The sequence below is a fragment of the Trachymyrmex septentrionalis genome, unplaced genomic scaffold, assembly GCF_001594115.1.
Source record: "Trachymyrmex septentrionalis isolate Tsep2-gDNA-1 unplaced genomic scaffold, Tsep1.0 scaffold37, whole genome shotgun sequence".
NCBI lineage: Eukaryota > Metazoa > Arthropoda > Insecta > Hymenoptera > Formicidae > Trachymyrmex > Trachymyrmex septentrionalis.
In genome coordinates this window covers 7,403,221-7,416,778 of record NW_017305536.1, presented here as the reverse complement: position 1 = coordinate 7,416,778, position 13,558 = coordinate 7,403,221, and the positions used below count along the sequence as shown (strand labels likewise).

The 13,558-nt window shown below is 36.7% G+C and overlaps 1 protein-coding gene across 1 annotated transcript in view; it reads left to right on the top strand.

The window, feature by feature from the left end:
* Window positions 1-1,332, top strand: part of LOC108750593 — an 86,517-nt gene extending 85,185 nt beyond the window's left edge. The window contains exon 6 of the mRNA XM_018490125.1: window positions 697-1,332. The gene's annotated coding sequence lies outside the window, so the exon portion shown is untranslated. The remainder of the gene's footprint in view (window positions 1-696) is intronic.
* The last annotated feature ends 12,226 nt before the right edge of the window (window positions 1,333-13,558 follow it).

Genomic DNA, 13,558 nt, shown 5'->3' with positions numbered 1-13,558 from the left:
TATATTATTTTATATTAAATCTTCTTTTCTATATGATAACAGTTAGAGAAACCAATAATATTTACGCAGCTATATTTTATATATTGGAATATGATTAATGTTGGAATTTTGTTTTTATCGAATTCAAATCAGCGAATTTGCAATCTGCCAGCTAAGCAATCGATTAGTCAGCTGTTCAGTTAATTAAAACTTCGAAATGTTGCTAATCAATCTGTGTTATAACTACTACAGTTTGCCGAGATTACTGCAGGCTAAAATAACTAAACTTCTCTTGGGTCCATCAATGAAAAACAAGCGAAAAACGTATTGAATCTAAAGGTGATTTTCGGCTTTTATTTTTATTTTGGAGCTGTGATTTCTTCCATGTAACCCACGCTATTCCACTGTATTTGATTTTGCTTTGATTTTACAAACTCCGTCGTACATTTCCCCAAGCGCCGTATAACGTCTGATGCAATTAATTCAATTGTACCATATATGTGGACTCGAGATAACAAATTATACCTGAAGGGGATGAAGCAACAAGCATGTGTATTAGCGCCTAACGTGTGTACTGATGATCCTCTCATAATGCATGCGACCTTTCAGCCTCGAAGCCGTTAAGCAAAGCTTAATTACTCCCTTGACCTCAGGCACGTTTCAAGTACATATCGAGTGCGTTTCACGTGAGCACGTCATGTCGCGTGTGTTGGACAGATTCGCTGGGACAGGCGGAGATCTACATCATTGTGGCTCTCCTGATCGGCTTCTTCACCGTGGTGATCGGTTGTTGGCTATCCGACAACTGCTGGTCGCCGGAGCCAGAAGGTGTGGTCACCCTCGCATAGCCTAGTGCCGACTTCCGTGCCTCCAGGCGATAACAACTACTACGGCGCCCCTCATACAGAATTCTTCAGGACCCCGGCCGCTACTCGGATCATCATAGTAACGCATCCGGCAACGTCAGCGGCAATCATCGACCGTTGCTTGACATTAATGACAATGACACGCTATTACGCGTATGAACACCACGCACGCGGCACCTTCTTCATCGAAGAGGTATTGTTCGATCGACGGCATCTGCGAACCAACCTCCTTCGCAAGTTCCTATTTCGCAAGAGAGACGAGTTTTCGAGCAGGGTTAGTTCTTGAGCGCGAAAAGAGACGTCAAGGAAGAAAATGAAATTAAACGAACGAACTGTGAAGTTTTTTTCGCTCCGTATTACATATCGATTCTCAAAGTTGCAAGTGTACGAAATAATTGCATGTCACGTTCACAATGACAATTGAAAATTGGCGTATTGGATTAAACCATTAAACTAACGAAAAGATATGTTGCCGATATTTCATACGAAGCAGATGATGGTGAAGCTCATTGTATTTAATCGCTCTAAGACTGACTCCGCAATTGTAAGTCAGTTCCTTTCGCGTTGTTGTAAACGATGGAAGAGATTTTTTTAAATCTTAATAAGATGTGTGCTTAATTCGCATATTTTTATTTCAATTCTCTAAATCTGAATCGGTAGGTAATTACTGATTACCCAGTGGCATACTTGGCACAGTGGTAATCAGTGAAATTCAACTAAAAAAGAAAAAGTTTGAGCATTGTATAATTAAAATACCGATATTCTCACGTCAATTCCAATGCCATATGCATTGAATTTATTCATCTGAAGCAAAGTTAGCTAGGTCGGAGACTTCACATTTGATTCACTGATTACCAGTGACGTACTTAGTACTGCTGTGATTATCTATTGATTCGAATTTAAGAAGAACGCAGTTGGTTCTATTACAGCTATTGTACGTTCTATTATATATAATTAACGATTAATTTAATTAATGCCTAATTAATCAGGCATTAATTGCGCGTCCAGCGTATTATTACGGAGTCCGGAGTACTCGCAATGAATATCAATACAGAGGCTATTATCGCTTGTTACGCAATCAAGTGACAAGCTCTCAGACTTGGAGATAATTGATTCCGCTTGAAGCAAGGTACAGATATTAAGGGAGATCTGTCCGATAATAGACGTCGAAAGGGAGAGATTTTCCAAGTGAAACATCTTGAGTCCATTTTCTTTTAATGCAAGAACCATTTGTCGTAATAACACGTTGAAATATACAAATGAAATCAACGTTCTCAGTCCATCTTTCGCTCCTTTTACGATCAGGAAATTTCGTCGATTGCTTAAACTCTCAAACTCGCAACTTTGAAGATTCGTTCTGATTTCATCAGCGGGCTCCCACGTCGAATTTTCGATTTAAATCGCCTTTACGACCGGCAGAATTACGTTTTCCAATTTTAAGATGAAGCTAAAGTTTAGGGACCTCCATCTTCCACGTCCGCTCGGACGTCCGGTCGTGAAATCCGATCGGGCTCCGCAGGTTTGTATGCGCGAACGGAACGGACGGATTGCGGGAACGGCAGGAGCCGACGAAGTTCTTATTGCGATAATACGCGAAGTTGCTGCATCGGACGGCGACACGCCGGTGGTCGCAACGAAGTTGCGGGCCGTGCACAAAGTCCAAAATGGGTCAACAAGCCGTGGTCATCCCCCTTCGCTCACCCTCGCCGAGAGCCCGTAACATCATTAAAGCACATTGCATCGAAAGCGAGCAGTGCGTTCGTCGATTCTCAGTACATGCAGCTCGTAGCGTGAATAACGACTCGCCCACATGTCTTAATCATCATGTTGCACGTTTATGATGTCGACCGCGAAACCCGTCGGGAATGGTTCTGATCCGTAGTTAACTCTCGTTCAATCCTAAGCGAGTTCCTGTCCGCCATCCTCTCAAATTTCGACACCGTTCTATATTAATTTGGTCATCAATTTCTCACCAGTCTTTTTAATCGCTTCATCCATTATTTTATTATCTAACATATTCGTATCATTAAAGGACTGCTTTTCTCTTCTTGTACATCGTCACCGATGAAATTTGATGGATTGTCGCGTAAAATCAAACTTAATTGTTTTCAATTGAAAATGCAGCGATAATTGTACACACACCGACAGCGCAATTCAAAAAATGCAGCGATAATTGTGTATTGATTGACTTTCTTGTGAAAATCCGACATAATCTAGCAATTTGAAATGAAAATTTTTTTATGTCGGACATGGATTGCTAAACGTGTTACTTTAGATAAATAAATCGTAATCGTTATTTGTAATATTTAATTCTTTGCAATATCAACAGTTTATCTAATATAATATATGATTATTCGAATATCACGTCAAGTCCAGAATTTATTTACGTCATCAGATGTTAATTACTTTGTTACAGAAGCAACTAACATATCTTAGGTGTGTATCGGTTAACACTTAACTGAACTATAGAAATTATTAATTACCACCGTATAGAGCCGTAGGATCGAGTATTGACTTAACGACGTCTGGGATGGCTCGAATGCGATTAACTGAGAATGTCGGAACCGTATTGGTTTTACTTTACGGCACACCTTACAGTACACATTGTGCAGTAGATATAGTAGAATTGTTTGCACGAGCTATACCACTGGATTAATGAAATCCAGTAAACGAAATACAGTTGACGATGTTCAGTTGACAACTTTTGTTCAATATTAACACGAACAATATTCTTACAACTCACGCTTTCATTCTAGAACTCCACATACATTTTTAATAATAAATTCTATTATCTCTTTATTATCTCAATAAATTTTTAATTTAACTTTTAATCCGATTTTATTATAAATTTTTTTTATTTAATAGTTCTATTCATTACTTCATTTATATTTTCTATTCGTTTTAGTTTCTATAATTAATGTCAAGATTTTTATTTAACAATTTTATTAAATTTAATTTCTTAACAATTTCTTTAAAATGATACGAGTTTTAGAGATTCATTTTTCCAACTTTAATAAATTAATAATGTATCTGATAAACGCATATAAGGAAGCATATTGGAAGCTTTGTATCATTTGATTAGTTCTCAATGGAATCATTGCAGCGGCGATAATATACGTATTTGGGAAAATGCCGCGTTTCTATGGAAAGACGAGTCTTGTCTGCAAGACCTATATGGATCGCGGTTTCTGCCGTATGATTTTATTAGTCAGTACGGCGATGAAATCCAATTAGTGAGAAAAGTTTAAAACGCGAGCGGTGGTTTCAGGCATGAATATCTCTAAGCGGTTCACTTCAGAAACCAAACCTTTACAGTATAAATATCAGATAATTGGTCTGGATTTACACGAATAATAAACAAAATGCGATGTTTATTTCGACTAGCGAAAATTAATTTTAATTTATCAATGTAGATTAACGTTAACTTCAATTTCATTTAATTTTAAGTAAGTTGAGTCGAGATTAAAGTTAATCCACATTGGTGGAAAAGGACATTAGCTTTACAAATTTACAATTAAAATAAGAGAGGAAACACACTTCGTGAAGTTTCTTCATTTAAATAGATACAAATCTAGCTAAGTACTTGCAAGTATTTGATTTCCTGCTTTTAATTAATTATACGTCACATATCTTAATCAGTTCTTCTTTTATCTACACCGAGCTGTTAAGAAATAACTACGTCTATGAATTAATTAATAAACGTTAATTTTATTTGACGCAATGCCAAAATGAAATGGTAGAACTTTTAAGGAAATTTAATATTTCAAGGTTGACAAAAACCTGCATGTACAAGTTTACAATTAGACAAATTATTTTAGAAACGTCGACTTTCCAATAATTTGATGCAGTCGGCGCCAGAAAGAGAGTGATTAAGTACCGCGAGAGTTCTTTTTTAACCTGCGGCGAATTGCAACATGCTAATATCGCACTTTCGGTCTGACGGAAAAATTGGAAAAATTTTACGGTGTCACGTAGATTTGATGCACTCGGGCATTTGCGGATGTATGCGCGTGACGTAAACGCGAAACAACGAACAAGATGCAGATATCTAGGTGCATGGTGCACGACAGTAACAGACAGCACGATATATCACGTCATTCGAAAGGGACGCGATTGCTGTCGAATCAACCATCCCCGGTCTGTTTTTTTTCCTTTTTTTTCCCCGCATATTGTCCCGTGCAGAGCGAGCCGGCCGCATTGACAGACTAATTAACCCGGAAACCTCTCCACAACTTCCTCTATGCCGCGTTTATTTTATCTGTCGCTCGTGAGCCCGCGGGCGCATGCACACACGCACGGTTGATCGATTAATTGAATTTTGATGCGCTCAGACAGGCGACTGATGATCTCAAAGGGCAAAAATTACCTCCCAAGCAGAAATTTCATTAAAATGACAGTCGCATTAATTCTTTAAAGAGAGAGAGACATGCATTTCTTTTTGACGTTGAAATATAATATTAGAAAGTAATATATCGTGAAAACACACAACACACATGATATGAGTAATAATAATTCTCTCTGCCTTTTTAGAAGAAATCCATTATTTTTAAATTTATTTTATTAATCTTATTTATCTGTTTTATTCAGAATTATTTGCTTTGCCAATCAAACGAAGCGCAGCTTTGCATTCTCTTATAACACATTTACATTATCTAAACTGTTTTTACATAAAGATCAATATCTTTATTTAAATAATATTTTCAAATCAACATGTATATAATAGAATATATTTTTATTTCAATTTGATATTTTCAATTCGCTCGTTATTTTTGTTCAAAATTCTTTGCCTTGCCATGATATAAGTACAGTGCGATTTATTTTTAATTCTGAACTCTTACAACAATTTGCGAATTACGTTTACACGTATTCCAACTGTTTAAACTATCTTTGTAAAAAGATCAATGTTTTTCATTTAAGAAAACCAATTTCCAAATCTCTTCAGAATTCTATAAAATTTCTTAAATCTCTATATACATAACAGAAATATATTACACTGTTATTATTACAGTATATTTTTGTTTGAATTTGACATTTTCGATTTGCTTGTTCAGCAAAAATCATCGAACAGCGCGGAATATCCCGGCGGTATCCGAAAGAACTAACAATCAGAATCTGCCACTGGGGCTCTTCCGTCGATGAAGATCCCAGTGGCGTTTCCAGCAGGCGACATGAATTATAGAGGTCGGCGTGGCCTGTGCAAACCCGGGACGTCCCCGGATACGATCGTCGCCGTATCCGTGCGCACGTATCCGCTCGAGGGCGAGAATGTAACGCGTGGGTTTGTTGGCACGAGCCCGCGAGCTTCGTAAATCACTGCAGACAGTGGTACCGTCGCATAGGTACCCTCGCTCCCTCGTGTACTCGCCACGTACGCTCGCCGAACACGCTTGGACAATGAGCGTTTCGCGCGAACTGCGCCGCGATTCCTGATGTCTCAACCAGATAGGTCCAGGAATCCTCCCCGAAGTGAACCGCGAAGTGCGATCGCTCATTCCGCCTGACATCCGTAATCCTCCGTTTGAAATGGAGCCCATTAGTTTCCGTTAGGGAATAAATATACATTTTTGCTACCCTTCGGGAAAGGTAGCAGGCTTCGAGCATTCTTGCGGCTCGTTGAGCATTTTTGACATGTGGAAAATGACCTGATTTGAATATACGTGAGGCGATCATTCGTAAAAGTAACTGTATTAGTATATCACATTTGCACACGAATAAATTTTAACAAAAAAAAAAAAAAAAATACACAATACAGATTTTTCGTTTTAGTTTACGTTGAAAGACGTTAAAATTTATTTCTATTATTTATTTATTCTCGGAGCCGCAAACTACGTTTATTTTAATCAAATCAGTAACTATAGGAGCCTTAGATTGAAACAAAGTTTAATTAAATTATACGTGAAAAATAAGTTTTTGCTGTCTTTTTGCACCTCTGAATTTTAGCTCGCAGCAAAAGTATTTTATTTTAATCTTGCAGAACGAAAACGTTATAAATCCCATACACTTGCAAATTTGGTCTTACTTCTTCAACTACTTATTATGGAAATGAGATAAAATATACATTCATAAAATCAAAGTGCTCAAACGAAAATTTGAAAGAAAAATATTTATTAATTCATAAAGTGAAATTTAAGTCAGATAAGTAATTTGAAAGTTAATAAATTGATCGATACGAAAATAATTTTGAAAAGTAATGGATGTTGTATAATAATAATATGTTATTTTGTAGTTTTATACGGTACCATTTAAAAGTTTTATTAAATGCTGTTTTTTATAAAAAAAAAAAAACGTGAATTACTTGCTTGCCAAATGCATTCATTCATTGAATGTTGGTTTTTTTTTATATTTGAACAAAGAAATGTTTACATATTACATCTTAATTTAGTTTCCATGCAAAGAAATAAAGAAAAAATAAGAAAATTTAAAACAAATACTCTAGTGAGTAAATATTTAGTCAAAGTTAAAAATTGTGAGCAAATAAGTACCGCATTCTATTCTACAACCATTGATGTATAAGGAAGAGAGTGGGAGAAACACAATCACAGTCTACAGAAACAAATGGTAATGTGCTAATGGTTAAATAAACTTTGATTAATGTGCATTAGTTCATTGTGATGGAAAAATTCTGAGAGTTTGAATATTATATTTACTTTTAAAAATATTAATTTTACAAATATTTAAATATATAAAATGTGAAAATAATTTTTCTATTTTTTGTCTGCTTATTTTACAAATTTTGCCATTTATTAAAACTTTTGAGCAGTACTGTTGATCTTCGTTAAGCCATTATCTTGTAACTCACGTCGAATTTGCTCGCGAGCTATGCGGGATTTACAAGAGGAAGGAGGTATGATGAATTGGGGATACAAATTGCTGGGCTCGATTACTGTCTACATAACTCGGTTGATTTATTGACAAGGGAGCAATTTCCTGATGCTCGTGGTGATTATTATAAATTTATTATCCGAGCGTAATCGAATTAAGCGCATATTTATCTTACAATTAGATTTCTCCTTTATCGCTTTCCATAAATCTAACTTGAACAGATGCGGGGAATAAAGCTTAATAAGCGAAGTAAAATTTCTGTAGAGATGTAGGTCGCTTCACGATTGAGATCTTACGATTGTCAAACGATGGCGAGCGACAGTCTGCGACACTCGCTCGCACAGTTGCAATGCTTTCAGACTCTATACACAAAAGGAAATAATAGCTGCACGAAGACTGACAACCACAGTCGAGTTGCGATTCGAATCGCAGTTCGATTAGTGACACAATATCGAGGAGACTTGTAATGTTTACCAATCATTGCAAGATGCGATTCAATTTTTGTGCAATCCGATTGTAAATTTCCTTTGCATTTTATTTCTTTACAAATCTTTGTGAAAAACTTCCATAATATTCTTCCATAATATTCTACAAATACAAAGGCTTACATTATTTTTATAGTACCATCAGATAAGATAATTTTCTATTATTCTATAAGAGAAATTAAATTGAGAATTTCTAGAACTATTTAAACAAATAATTTAAAGAAAAAAATTTTTATTTTTATTCTAAAAGCAACTATTACTTATTTTTATTTATTTTTATTAACGATGAGGAACTTTAAATTTTTATATTATTCTATAAGAGAAAATAAGTTGAGAATTTCTAGGATCATTTAAATAAGTAATTTACATTTTTTCTTATTTTCATCTGAAAACAAATTATTTTTTATTTATTTTTATTAATGATGAACTTTAAATTTGCGGATGACATAAAAGTTATTCCTGCAGAAGCAAAAAGTAACTGAGGGTAGTTCGCGAGTTTTTAGATGAACTCGTAAGCGAATCGTACGTCTTAGATTACACGACAACAACGGATAAAAAACACTTCTTTCGCGGAAGCAAATGTGCGCCGGATAAGAATAATAAAGGCAAACCGGAACTCTTGGGATGCAAGTCGACCGCGTTCGCGAGTCTCCCGATTAAGTCGAGCAACGGTGAACGGCGCTCGCCGCGATCGTTACGTAGTAATTGCGACAAAAACATTGTCTCGAAAGAATTCGCCGTGCTTGGTGGCGAGGTCCTTGTGAGAGATAGAAAAGAAATTTCTCGTCCAGAGGGGGCTTGTTGTTGTTAGTTGTCTGGACCGGAAGTTTTTCTCGCATTCTCAGCGAGCGTATCTTTTTTGCGAGCGCGCAAGTTTTTCAGCGAGCCGCGGCTTCCAATTTCGATTTATCGGAACTACGAGCGCGAGCGTTTCGCCGGTGTATAATTCGCTGCCGCGAGTCAGGTAGGCGAGAAAATTATCCGCAAAGTACTTGTGCAATCAGTGTTAACTTGGAAAAGCATCTCGGATCTTATATTCGATTGCAAAGGTCGAATGTGCTCGTTGGAAGACGCTCTCTCTCGGTTCGCTTTGCCGCGAGGCAAAGAAAAAATCTTTATGAGATTCTATCAGAATTCTACCTGAGGCGTATTCGTGTCTCAAGTAGAATTCTGATAGAATTCTGTTGCACGGTTGAAGATTTCTCTCTAGTAAGATGCGTAAGCATGGTACGAATGTACTATGTATAAGCCGCTTATCTGCGCGAGCAGTGTAAGTCCGATTATTATCAAACGTTTCCGATAAACTCAAATATTATCTGAAGAGTTGTCTCAGTAGGATTTTGGGGAAGCTAGTCCACAATGTTTCCGAATAAGCGTAAATAAACTTTCCACTTGAATGAATTAATGAGAAAGTAGAATACGCCTATGTGACAAATTGGGATCAAAAAAAGAGCGAGAAACGTAAGTGATGTTCCACATCCTAGCAACTTTTAGTATTTTACGTAGAACGGAGCAGTTTCGAGTTTTGTGCATAAAGTATTCTTGCGCGAGGCATGTAAGATACATCGAGATTTATCCATGTGATCGGCTGATCACCGCATCGGTGTGTTCAAGTGCAGTGAGGAAAGAGTTAGTATCGCGCGATTTTTGTAGCGGCACTCTTTGAATTTTTTAAGGTGCAAAAGGTATCGTTCATAGCGAAAATCTCTGCATGCTTGTAAGTTTCACGATTAAACGCGCGCAATTACTATGCGAACTAAATCCTTTACTGCGTACTGCGCTCCGCGTACGAAGATCGTTTTATAGATAGCTTTTGCATGGAATATCGTAACAAACGATTCGACGTATTTCGTACGTTATGTTATACGGAAAGAGATAAGATTAGAATAATGTTCCATGCATAGCTAGCTTAAATAATGCTATAGATAGTTTATGACACGCACGTCGAATACGAGATTGTAGTGGACGAATTCTTAACAATTTATTATGTTGCTCTACGAAGGATATTTCTAAAATTGCCACCTCTCGTCTCCCTAACTTCAGAAATGTACGTTGGAATAATTTTATTCTTTCATTATCCAGATTTTAAACAAAAGTCTGAATTTTGTCACTCTAATCCCAAAGGCATCGTGGTAATAAATATCGCGCTCAATTTTCCCGGTGTCGAAATGAAATAGGCACGTAGTATAAGGAGTATGAATATCATTACGAAGTAGCCATTTAGACACGCGTCATACATACATTCCGTGAAGCATTTTTTCACACTTCGAACAACTGTTCTATGCTTTCGCCCTCACTCGTAGTCGACTTGTAGCAAGTTCAGTAACTATGCTGGGCCACATCTAGAAACGTCAGACTCTCGCGAAGGAAGGTAAATCCACGTGAGAGGTTCCGGAATACCGAACATCTCAGACAGTGAGAGATGCTAGCCAACTTTTCGGCCCGTTGGGAGTGCCAAAAGCTGCGTTCCTCGATCGCGGCTTACGCGATATTATCGCGCGGTAAACTGCGGATCTCGTCTCTCCTTCATTCTTTCTAAACGAAGTTAGATTTTAAGAGAATTGCACGAGATACAGAGGAATAGCGTTGTTTTGCCTTGCGTCACAACGTTAAGATGATAATGCTTTTCATTTACGTAAATACAGTCTCTGTTGCTTCCTTTACGATATATCTATAGCATCCGACGTATCGGGTTTGATACGCAGTTGTGTAATGCAAATTTTGCAGTTGTGTAGGTGCAAGTTATTCGCTTTGTCATTCTTTGTTTGCATTCTAATTATTTATGTCCATTGACGTAGACTTGTTATCTCGTTTATTTAATGCACACTCAAGTGGTATTACCATTTTCATTTCCGCAACTAGTAATGAAACTAGAAAACTGTCTCGTAATAGAAAATATGTGATACTTTCTTTGACCCTATAATAATGTTAGTTCTAATCTTATTTGGATAATATTGAGATTCCAGTATGCGAGTCTCTGTAATTCGAAATAAATTTTTTACAACTTGAAATTATGTATTGAAATTTAAAATTTGACGAAAAAAAGAATAAAATTTTTTTTGTAATAAATACACACACACATTATTCTATTGATATATGATATTTTGGTTCACAGAGAATAAACCGCATTTTACAACTTTCATAAAAACTTATATTTACGGATAAAACGCAAAGATTGCTTTTTACGAGTTATTAAAATTTGAAATATCATCTGTTAAATTTATTTTTTAATTTCTCTACCATTTTATTCGATATTTTTTCAAATCCGAGCTAAAATACTAAAAGGTTAAATGTCGTTCCCATTTTCGCATCTTCCAATCGCGATTTATTACCTATATCAATGCAAGCGGTGGATTAATTCAACGCGCGGAAAGCATAAATAATCGATATATGATTAATATTTGCGATGCGTTTGCACTCCGGCATCCATTTCAATGGCCGATATTCGCACGAGCGCGACGCACGTCGCGTTTTTATGGACGACGAGCGTTGCTCGGCGTCGCGGGCGTCGTGGCGTCATTATCTCTCGGAAAGTAATTGCTGTTCGTTAATGACATCTTGTGCTCTGCCTCGGCACAAAGGCGTCGTGGTCGCTCGGATGGGAGATCCAGCGACGTAAGGAGAATGAAGCCGACCGATTATATTCCGTAGGTCGTTCTCCTGGAAATCAGATAGGCGTAATTAATGAACTCCCGACGATTTTCTGGCACGAATTAAGGTGCGACGAATTCATTTCAAGCGGGAACAACGAACGCTATCGACAGCGACACCCGCTGAGAAAATACAACTCGCGTTTTAGTGTCATCCATCTGCGGGAATCAGAAAATCGATGCTTCTCCGTGATAGATTGGTTCTTACTTTGCCTGTTTTTATTTGAGAATTACCGTGTAATAAAACTGGATTCGACATAAATGGAAATGAACGTTTTATTTTATAATACTCAACCGTATGATCATTAATGAACGAAGTTCAGATGTGTATCGGCAAACTTATTTTACAAATTCCCGAATAATTAAATATATACTAATTGGATAATATATCCGATTTAGATATTAAGATCAAATATCCGAGTGCACGCACGTATACATATTTGTAATTTATTATTATAAACAGTGCTGAGCAACTCTTTCGAATCGAAAAATCGGCTAATGCGATTAATGTATCGGATTATATCTTCCCCCCCTTTCGTGATTTATGCATTTCGTGGTGATACGATTAAAAGTTTTGCCAAACTAGGAAAGGATTACAAACCATAGTCCGGAATTAATATCGGTTTTCGATTCCTGGCTATCATCCATTTGCGATCGCAGCGAGAGATCGATGTTATTCTAGACTTCAACCCGTTCGTGTGCGTTCGCGGGCGCGACGCACGCTCCTCGTACATTAATAAAAGGTGATAATAACGTACTAAACTAAGTGGACCAACGTCTCAAACCACATATGGAAATTCTAAAAAGGGTCGTAGCATAGGGAGACCCGCTTGAAAGTGTTATAAGTGCATCACGTTGACCAATCGGCCGATCGATCGTTTCTTATTAATCACTTTCGTAAAAAGCCATTTACGATTGGAGCGATGACACGTGGAAAAGCGACGGTTGTCGAGGTAAGAAATTTGCTTTAATGTGCACTATTAGATATTAAATATATTTATGAAAATTGGCGAATGTTAAAAAAATGAGAAGAGAAAGTGTGCATATGTGACAGAAATACAATGTTCTGCAGACACGGAGTAAGAAATTTTATATCAAGATTTATCGAACGTTAAAATGATAAAAAGAAAGAATTAGAAGGTTATTGATTAAAAATTTAATAATTTCAATCGTTGAATTTAAATGACGCATGTTTAAGAATTATAAATTTTATGTAAAGAAGGAAGTCAGATTCCTGTAACGCATATTATGTCTTAAATTTATGAAATAAAAACTATAAATGTTAAAAATGAAAATTTTATAAATTTGAAATGTTAATATAAAATTGTATATTTCTCTCTCTCTCTCTCTCTCCCCCCCCCTCCCCCTCTTAGTTTATGTTATTATTAATCAACTAACTCATATATCTTGAATTGTATTTAATATTAGATTGGATATATTTTATCGCGTTATATAATGCACAATTTTATATACATACGAATTTATATATAACGAACTAAATTATTCCATTACGATCGTGTCTAAGTTTGCGAGACGCTGTTACGTTTTCCGCTTCAATCGGAGAAATGCATTACCGGTACTGTATGTAAGTTACAAGTGTCATGATTTGCAAATCTCACGGTGTAACGACGATTAATGCACTCGGGGAAACGAAATGTGTCGCGATCGGACAGGCCGATCGGTTAATCGTTAATAGACGTATAGATAGAAAAAAATATCGATATCAGCTTGAGCTACATAACACGTACCACTGTCT